Genomic DNA, 10,160 nt, shown 5'->3' on the forward strand with positions numbered 1-10,160 from the left:
CTGCTCAGGTCCCTTCCAACCCTAGAAACTATGAAACTGCGCCCCAGAATGAACGCCCACCGGCAATCCACTGAAGACGAGAATACCCAGCTACCTGTGCGTGCACACTCCTCACGGCACAGCCACGCCTTCTCCGATCTCACAGTCCTCATCCTCACAGGGACCTTACAAAACACCTTTCGCAGACAAGCCCATGAACTTCACTTCATAAATCTACTGGATACTAAAAACCACAGACTCAGCATCGACATTGGATTTATGACACGTTACAACCTACCGGACATCAGATTCACCAGGTACCTGCCTGACCTGACCTCTTCCGTTCTTCTTTTCCCCCTCAACTTTCTCCCCTCCCCTCCTTTTCTGCCCTTGGTCTTCATGACTTCCATACATTTCCTTTCTCATTGATGCCTCTTTTTTTACCTTGTAGTACTGCCTCTGTTTCCCTTTGGTTTTTTTCCCACCTGCTTTCTTCCTCCTCCTTCTCTGCTTTACCTTTTGTTTTTCTAATTTCCACCTATTTATATTTTCAATGACATCCTGCTACACCTTTAGTTTCTCTCATTCAGTCTTAGACCAGCAGAGACTCCCTACACCTGAGGAAAGGATATTGTGCTGGAAAGCTTGCTATCAGGACTCATGGTAAAGATGATATCTTTTATTAGACCAACAAGATTTTTGCAAAAAAAACAAAAACAAAAACAAAAAATCGTTAATTGCAAGCTTTCAGGCACGAAGCTTGCTAAGAACTTTTTTTTTTCCCCAACAATTCAGTTGGTCTAATAAAAGATATCACCTCTACTCCAAAAACCTTGCCTGCCTAAGAGGGCATAGGGCATGGGCACAGAGCAAGGGGTTTAAAGCAGCCCACGGACCGTGGCAGCCCCTGATCCAAGCTACAGACCGTCACAAGAGGAATGAGAGCCTGAAGCCATGGCCTGGGAGCCTTCACTCCTGGTGGCTGGCGTTGTGGGGACCACAGCCAAGATAAAATCTGGGGGCTTAGAAAGGATAGGCCAGTTCCCTACCGGCTCCAGCTGAGGTCAACTGAGGCTTGGGAAATGGGCACATCAAACCCTGCCACCAGTGGCTCTCGCCAGATACTGCCCAGTCAACAATAGCTGTCTGGTATCACACCCAGTTGCATCAGGGGATGGATCTCAGACACCCCCGTGCAATAGCAGACCCATTGCCACCTAGTACTGGTGCCAGCTAATGCTCATGCAAGTGCTAAGATGGGCAGCTCCGCCATGCAAACCGGGTGTCGGGGAGGTTCGCTTCTCTCTGCAGGCACGCCAGTTTGCAAATGCCAGGACTTTTGGAAAAAAATACAAGCCACGGTTCACCGATAAAGGGCCTCAGCCAGCCGGAGCCAGCGCTCACATTTGGTCTCCCCCCACGCTCTCCAAGGGGTGGCACTGAGCCCAAATGACCCCTATTTTGGAGACAGAGAACTGAGCCATGGGGCAGCAAAGTGACTTGCCCAAGGTCATACAGGAAGCCTGTGGCAAAGCCGAGAAGGGAGTCTTTGCTCCTTGACTCTCAGACGCAACAGCTCATCCTCCCTGCCTTGGGCGGGGTTGGGTTTAGCTGATGTCAGCCTGGATTTCGTGAGAAATTTTGCAACCCAGCCCCCGGCGGGGCAGGCGGAAGCAGCCCCTACACACCCAGAGAGCTTACTTCGGCATCGGCAGCGCGAGCAGAGACGGGCCCTGCCCTGGGTAGAGCAGCTGGTTAAGAAACTGTCCCGCAGAAGAAACCCACCGGGACTGCCAGGAAACCAGCCAAGCCCGTTATCTGCTGCGTTTCCCCATCACAAGCTGGCACCATCCGTCCATCTCCTCCGAAGCCCCCACCCCAAGCTGCCTGGCTTTAAAAATCACGCCGGGCTCAGCTCCCTCCACCCATCAGCATTGCACACCCAGTCCTCCCCGGCTCCCCCGGAGAGCCACGGGCTCGGATAGGACCCACGGGCCTGAAAACACCCACTTGCTGCCACTGCAGCTGGCAGGGAAACAGGCGGGCGAACACAGGGTGCTAAATCTTACCTGGGGGGGGCTCGTCGACGTGCCAGCCGCCCAGCCCCTGCCCTCCTCCATAGCACGCCGGCACACTCCTCTCCAGGGCTGCTCACACTCCTCTCGGGACCATGGAGGGAAGATGGGATGCAGGGGAGCCAGGCCGCTCCACCCCGGGGTGCAAGGACGGCAGCGCCCAGCCAGAGCCCCCAAAACATGCGGCTGCCCCGGCTGCTCCGGGAAAGCTGAGCAGCTACTTTACTCCCGACTTCTTTCTTCCCTCTCCGGCCCTGGCCACCAGCCAAATTCTTCTGGCATTATTTTTTTTTCTGTTTCCTGTCGATAGGGAAAGTGCTCATTTCCAAACACCCACCGCAACGCCAGCTGTGCAGTGCCGGGGGCCAGGAAAGCAAAGCACCTAGCCCGCTAGGATGCCCAGGGCAGCTGTCACTCTGGAGGGCTATAAAATGACATGGAAGGAGGAAAGGCGCTGCTCGGAGAAAGAGGAAGAGAAAGGAGGAACTTGCAAGGGAGCTCAAGTCATCCTCGGGGTCTGGAGCCACAGTTCAGACCCCCGCCGGCCCAGGGGACTGCAGTCCCCACCGTGCAAGGGGCAGCTACGGGTTCCTCCCCGGGTGGCTTCAGCCCTGAAACACGAGGGGTTTGCATCCCCATGAAAACCCTTACACCAGCCCCTTCCCTGCCCTCTCACCCCAGGGCTGCCTATCTTAGCCTCATCAGCCCCCCATCGCTTCACAACCCCACTGCCATCGGACCAGGGATTCACCCCTCCAGACCTGCTGGGCCAGGCGGGGGGGACACCGAGCCCTGTCCTCCGGTCCATGCCTGAGGCACCGGCTGCATCTTCCTGCTGCATGTGCATGGGCCCCGATACGCTGCGGGAGTCTGGTTTTGCAAGCCCCAAGTGACTGCATTTGATGAGCAGTGGTGCACTGAAAGCCAAGGGGCTCGGGGGGTCAGGTGCTCAGGGCTTTGCCAAGCTGCAATCTCCTGCATGGGGCCAGTGGTGAAATATCAGTAGCCCCCCAATGCTTTCAGTCAAAGGAGACCCCCAAATGCAATCTGGCGACGGGGGCCGGCAAGGCCTTTCCAGCCAGGCACTTGGCCCGAGCCGTCATTGCCGGGTGCATCTCTGTGCCCAGGACGGGCAGTGTCCCCTCAACCCCGCACCGCAGGACAGAGCAGGCAGGCCCAGGCCGTCGGGTCGCTCTCATGGAGCGACGTGTTGTGCCAGGACATCCCCAGCAGCCCCGCACACCTGGCGTGTCGCACACCCCACGGCCGCTCCAGCTGGACCCCACTCTGCTTGGCTTCGCTCCTTCTCCATAGCCAGGGTCCCGGCGGCGGTCATCGGGGGGTCATTTCTCTCTCTCTCGTCTTCATTGCACCCCACGCTTCAGACGAGGGCGCAGAGTTCCTGCCTCCTCGTCACTCGGTTGCTATTTTATACCCTCTTCCTATTTCATCTGCTGTCAGCCTTGTTATTTCCTTCCTTGCTCGGGGTCCTTCTCCTTTTAACCGACCTCAAACCCAAACGGCCCTGACCAGTGCAGCAGGCATGGGTTGGTTTCCTCCCGCTGCTTTTACTCGGCACGGGGCGAGGGCTGCGCTTGCATCTCAGTTCCCTACAACGCGCTTTCCCCACGGGCGTCGAGAGCGCGCCTGCCCTGGCCCGGTTGAGCACGTGTGTCTGGAGCATCGATAGCAATGCCATGTTATCAAGGGCACGGTCAGGATTTCCCCGAGACCATCGGTCTCTACTCTAGGGATGCCCAGAGCCAGGCGGGCTGCTCTGGAAGGGGAAATCTCTGCAAAGGAGAGGAAGGGACAGCTCTAATCGGTTCCCTGGAAGAAGCGGGCGCCGTCTCTAACCTGTCCCCTCGCTCGATAGCCACCTCTCAGCCCTGCCTCGTCCCCTTGGGATCTTTTCCTCCTGCTTATAAATCCCATCCCAAACATCAGTTTTCCTCTCGGCCCTGCAGACCGTCACCCCAGGTGTATTTCCACCCGGTCCGAGACTTGGCAGCCCCATGGCCAGCCCTCCCCATGGCCTCTGCACCATTCGAAGGCTCTCGAATGCTCCTTGTTTGCTCTGGGACTCTCCGTCTCTCCCCAGCACTGGGCCACCAGGCTTTATTGCCCTCATTTGCTATTGCATAATAGTCTTTATCTTGCACCTGGCGGTCTGGGTGGGGGCAGGTGCGGCAGGGCTGGGCCCCCTCTCGCCCTGGAGCAGCAGCTGAATCACCCACCCCCTGGGAGCAGCCCCACGGATGGCACATGCTGCCGGCATCGCTCTCGGCCGCTCTCTCCCACCGCTCATCCGTGGGTCTTGCGGCAAACGAAGAGTCCGAGTCTCGAACCATCTGCAGGTCCTTTCACCAGGCCAGGGCTCCTGTCCTTTTGCTTCCTCCGCGCTCTCATCTGCTTCAAAGGCAAGACACAGCCTCGAACGGAGCTGCCGCCAAGTCGAGTTTCTGGGGGCTGCAAGACCAGAGAGGCCCCTGGCCCTGCAGCCGCCAGCCCAGGTCCCATGCAAGCTGCATGGTTCGCAGATGAGCCCCAGCCCAACCCAGCCCTGCTCAGCTGTCCCGCGGGCGTCGACCCCGGGTAGGGAGCCTGCTAGTGGGCTGGGGGATGTGCCAGGGGCTCCATGTCCACACACGACAGCCCGGTAGCTGCGCCCCATACCTAAGCTATGGCAGGCAAGGGGACAGGCCTGCAGGCAGGCTCCTTCGTCCCCAGCTGGGCCTGGCTACCAGCAGCCCAGTTGCCCCCATCAGGTCTTAGTTACCTGCGTGCTGCAAGATCCCGTGCCAGGGCAGAAGCTTGCAGCTGGGTAACATCCTGATGTACGATGCCTCCACTACAAGGTAGAAGAAACCCAGCGGGGTGGGTGCCAGCAGGAGCATTGACACATCCCCATCCCCATCCCAGGCTGCAGCAGCACCTCTGGGGGAGGCTGAAAACCCCCCTGACGCATGGAGCAAAAAAGTGGGGGGCACCCAGCAAAGCCCAGGACCCCGTAGCAGAGCACGGGCATCGCTGCACCTGCATCACCCCTGCCCTGTGGCTTCCCAACCTCTCCTTGAAGACCGCCAGCCACGGAGGGCCCGCAGCTTCCCTTGCATCTCTCCCACCGCCTCCCTGCTCCGACAGTGAAGTTTTCCCTGATCTCCAAACTCAAATCGACTTTGCCGCAGCTTCAAACCATTGGTCCGCATCCTCCTCTCCACAGCACACGGAGGAGGAGGGAACAGTCCTCTGCAGTGCAGGTGGCTTCATGCCTGGGGCAGCCAGCTCTGCACCCAAGCAAGGGGTTTTACTCCTCACTTTCCCCATGCCAGGCGGGTATCAGGTCCCTGGGGGCTTCTGGGGTCTCCTGGCGGTTCCCCCCCATGGTCATGCACATCCCAGCAATGCGAGGGGACCCCAGGCCCACGCAGAGAGCAGAGGAAAGGCTGCCAGGCTGATGTCTCAGCGGGTCTGCTCCAGCAAAACCTCTGAAGCCAGCACCAGGGCACTGCAGAGTTATTTCTGCCCAAGGTTGCATACTTTTCTCCGGTGAGAACAGGCCACTTCCCGTGCAAGGGGCAGAGGCAGCCTCGAGGAGCCTGGCGTCACATCGCATCGCATCACCCGCCCAGCTGTCTCCCTCTCTGCCTTTCTTTGGCCAAAGCAGAGAGAAGGGAGTTCACTCGGAAGAGGTGATGTGAGATGACACATAGGCCATGACCGAGCCGATGGCTCAAAACCAAAACCAAGAAGCACATCGAGTAACCCGGGAGCTTCCACAGGCAAGAGAAATGAGCCACTCGATTTAAAGGAAGCAATCGCAGCTCGCTTTGCTCCGGTCGCCTTTGCAGCAAGCTGCATCCTCACCTTGCCCACCTTCACCGCCCCGTCGGGGAGGGGCTTCGCCATCTCCGAAAATAAGCTGAGCTCAGCAGGAATGCGGCTCCACGAAAACCGACGGCAGCCAACACAGAGGGACTTCATTGCCGTGCCCTCCGCAACGCGCCCGCAAGGACTGGGCCTGGGGAGCCATCGCTCCACAGGGACGACAACCCCGCCTCACCCATCAACTCGGGGCCGAGCTCCCGGCCGGATCCGGGGCCAGACTGCAGCCTGCCCTGTACCTGTGGTGCAATCAGGCAAAAGCATCTCGCTCCCCCCAAAATCTCCCCTGGGTCTCCATTTCACGGGGGTGGCCTCCGGTCTCACCTCCCGCAGGTGCAGGGCAGGGAAGCCCGTCCCTGCAGCGTGTCCGATTTCTGCCAGGCACCGGGGTTCACCCGCCTCGCCGGGGATGGAAGCGAAACGGCTGGCGCCAAGGGCAGGGGGGCTCCCACGCGCGCTCGTGGCACGGAGAAAGCCAAGCGGAGAGAGACCCAGGGCCTGAAGCCCCGCGAGCTCGGTGCGGGCCTTTCCCTTGGCATCAGGCCCCGGACCAAAGCCTGCGTGAGCCCCTGAAATGGCCAGGCTTGAATTACCTGCAGGGGAATTAGAGCCAAGCCCTTTGCATTTCTCTCCCGGATCGTATGGTCGACTCGACCCACCTGGCTGCTCCTGGTGCCTCCTGCTCTGCCGAGGAAAGCACTACGCGGTTCGTCGTGGGCACCGCATGGAAACAGGCTCCTTCCAAAGCCCCTCGACGACTACAGCGTGCCGACGGCCCACCTCCTCCGGAGCTCGTCTGCCACGAGACGGGCCAGGACCGGAGTTCGGATCCGAAGTTGCAGCACGGCGCCCTGCTCCACGGGAGCTGCAAGGAAGGAAGACACGCCACCCCCAAAGCAAAGCTCCCGGCTCTGTGGGCGGACCGTGGCACCGTCTAGCACTGAGTAAATATCGAGCGATTGATCATTGGACTCGTGCATGACATCAGGTATTAAACGTATGCATCGGGGCAGGACTCCGCTTCACCTCATGCCTGTACCAGGGGAGTTGCCAAGCACCAAACCGCGAGCTTTGATCTCTACCGTCAGGTCTTTCCATGCATCCGTGCACATCCGAGGCACCCGCCTGTGACAGGCTTTCAAGGGGATGGCACCCTTTTCAAGCAGGGCGCGCACGCAGGGCAAAACCCACCGACTTTCTACGCGAGCAGCCTCCTGCCCTGCGCGTCCAACAACAGGCAAAGCTGTTGCACCGCATCGGCGTCTACAGGAGAGCTCCATGCAGACAAATTGCCGTGGGGCAAAGGAGGACAGGGCTCTCCTGGGGTGGCTGCCCTTGTGCTTGCTCTTGCCCCAGCATGGAGAAAGCCGATATGGGGCAGCTTGGACCTCTGTTGCGGAGGTTACTTCCCATTTCCCTCTGGGTAAGAGTGTGCACACAGACAACTAACCCAGAGTAACCCTACCCCCATCCTTATCTCAGTCATTTGTATACTGCATGCACTGGGTTGGGACTTGGGAGATCTTGGTTCACTTCCTGGCTCTGCCACAGACTCCTCCTGTGGCCCTGGGCAAGTCTCTTAAAGCTTATGCTTCAACGTCCTTCTCCGTAAGAGGGAGTGATGCCCCCCAGCCCGGTCTTTTGCAAGCATGGTATAACCCCTAAACCCAAAGTATTTGGGGATCATAGGCCCCTTTTAATGCACCGTACTTACCTTGGCTGTACAGCAGACACATCCTACTTTCACCAGTCACTAAAACACATTTAGGTGACATGATATCTAGTAGGCAGGTTGGAAAAAGGGTGGAGAAGTAGGGTGTGGGTGGACTGATGGGAAGGCCACTCTGATCTTTGCCTCGACGCTCTGTGCCGGTCTCATCAGTTCGGCCTTGGAGGCTCTTCTACAACAAACGAGCGACTTTCCCAGCACGTCTGCACAAGCTGTACGCGGTAGGCCTAGCTCTGTGTGCATTGGGGCCTGCTTCAGCTCCCGCTGTTAGCATGGCCACTGTCAAATTAGGATTTGCACTAAGCAGTGGTTGTATTAACCCATACTCTAGCAAGGCCGACCCCCTCCAGCTGTCTCACCGGACCCTTGCTGTTAGACAAGCGACTCTCTTCCACTTCAGTTAAAAATACCAACAGTGCCAACAGCCCAGCCAGGCTCTGGTTTAACAGGGGACACGTCCCAGAGGCAAATGCTTCCCCCCAAGGCTACCTGAGCCTGGACATCCAAATCAAATAGCCTGTATTTGGACAACACTGACTAGGTGACCTCTGGAGATCCTTCCAGCCCCGCTTCTGCATGGCTCTGTAGAGACACGTGCGCAAAGGTCAGGGGTCCCAAAAGCCTGGGGTTGGGGTCTCAAGGGTCACCTAACTCCAGTTCCCAGCACCAATGCAGACTGGGCTGTCCCTACGCCATCCAAAACAGATGCTTGAAATCCCTGAAGGAAGGAGATTGCATCGCTCCCTTGAGCAGCTCCGTTGTCCTGCCGCACGGCGCGTCAGCCCTCAGGAATTTGAGGAATAATTCTAGTTTCCTCTCCCCACTTCCTTGGAAATGCAACCAAAAATAACATCAGACGAGCAGGAGCCCAGTGATCTGGAGCCAGGACTGCAGACAGAGATGAAGGCATTTGCATTGCAACAGCCAAGGAGATGGCGCGAAAGACTGGCATTTACAGTAAAGGAGGAATGACTCGGCCGTGACACTAGTGAGGGGAAGAGGCAGGGCGCCCGTGCGGCTTCAGGGGAAGATCCTTCCTGTGAAGGATGCACATGCCTCAGTTCCCGCTACATCCCCTTTGCACTGTCTGCAGAGGTGAGCGGAGGAGACGGGGAGTGCGCCGTAGGAAGGGAAAACAGCAGCTGTGGACCCAGCCGCTCCCTCCGTCCTGCATTGCACGGGAGTTTTGCACAGCGCCCACCCCTCCTTTTACACACTGATGGTGTCAGGCCCATTTCAGACCCTGCCGCACAACATTCAGCCACCCCTGAGCCCAGGCATAGCACAAGGTCCTGGCCAGGAGGAAAGGTCTCCAGTAACATTTCACTGTGGTCTTTGCCCTGCCAGAGGCAAACGCTTGCTCCTGGTACAGGAGGACCCAATGTGGCACGGACAGATGGCAGACGGCGTAGAGACCCAGCCTTATCCCAGGACTGATGGGGAAGCACGAGTGCACCCAGCAGCATGCTTGGCTTTAGGAAGAGGGCTCTGAAAGCCAGGAGGCACGGCGGGCGGGTGGCGCAAGGACAGCGGTACGTAACCGTGCTAATTATCCCACCCACCGTGCTGCAGAGATGTGGCTCCAGAAGCAGCCTGCAGGTAGGGAAGGAGACCGCTCCAGGGTGCCGAACGGATACTGCAGAGAACAAAACTACAGGATGCAGCGTTCGACCACGACAGGTGTCCGCCTATGCCAGCGCTGCCAAAGGCTGGTGCCATGTGCAGCACATGCATGTCTTACAAACAGCATTTTCCCCAATCACAATGGCATGTGAGCTTGGAGTTTTTGCCCAGCATATTTATTGCACACCTCCAGCTCCATGCACAAGACACGACCCAGTCAGACAAGGCACAAAATGGACTCAAATTATCATTCTCCGCCGAGGGGCCCTGGGCTTCACCACTGGGATAAAACGGCCGCCGAGGCCCACATCCCGTATGAAGCGTATGGGAATCATCACACCGCTGAAATGCAGCTGGCTCCAGATTTGAGTTTGCCCGGTGCAAGCGCTGAAAGCTGGACTGGCTCCAGATGCAGACTTTCCCAGGGAGGCAGGTCGCCGCAGGCCCCGTAAGCCCGGCTCCCTGGACATTTCAAACCGGAGGCATTAGCCCAGCAACTCAAAAGCTTCTCGGTAGAGTCCATCTGCACAGCAAAGGAAAGGAGAAAGATGCATGGCTCAGATTGCCCCACGTTTAGGCGATCCTCATCCCATCGCCACACGCCACCGTCCCAGCCCCATCTGCCTCCCAAAGCAGCATTCACCTGGGACCCCCCTACAGAAGAACTGATTTCAGCCATTTCTTGCTTATCCACAAGAAAACAGCGGAGAGGGCTCCTTTCCCCCTCCTAGTCTGGCCACTACAGTTGTCTTTGCACCTTAGTAACAGTGAGGAAGAGAGGCACCAGCACCATACTATCTAGAGGATTTGCAATAGTATCACCTGGATTTTCTCCGTCGCTTTCTCCCCGGTCCAGCACTGCTTTCTGC

The 10,160-nt window shown here is 58.1% G+C and overlaps 1 protein-coding gene across 4 annotated transcripts in view; it reads right to left on the reverse strand.

Moving 5' to 3' along the window:
• The window catches only part of LOC109297943 (phospholipid-transporting ATPase ID-like), a 98,564-nt gene extending 91,842 nt beyond the window's left edge, over window positions 1–6,722 (reverse strand). The window contains exon 1 of one of the 4 annotated variants that reach the window (XM_019518031.1): window positions 6,599–6,722. The gene's annotated coding sequence lies outside the window, so the exon portion shown is untranslated. Of the gene's footprint in view, window positions 1–423; window positions 451–2,052; window positions 2,329–5,121; window positions 5,259–6,598 lie in introns of those variants that run through there. The other 3 variants (XM_019518034.1, XM_019518033.1, XM_019518035.1) reach the window with 3 other exon arrangements.
• Window positions 6,723–10,160: the final 3,438 nt, after the last annotated feature.

The sequence above is a fragment of the Gavialis gangeticus genome, unplaced genomic scaffold, assembly GCF_001723915.1.
Source record: "Gavialis gangeticus isolate Ggan-Ray unplaced genomic scaffold, GavGan_comp1, whole genome shotgun sequence".
NCBI lineage: Eukaryota > Metazoa > Chordata > Crocodylia > Gavialidae > Gavialis > Gavialis gangeticus.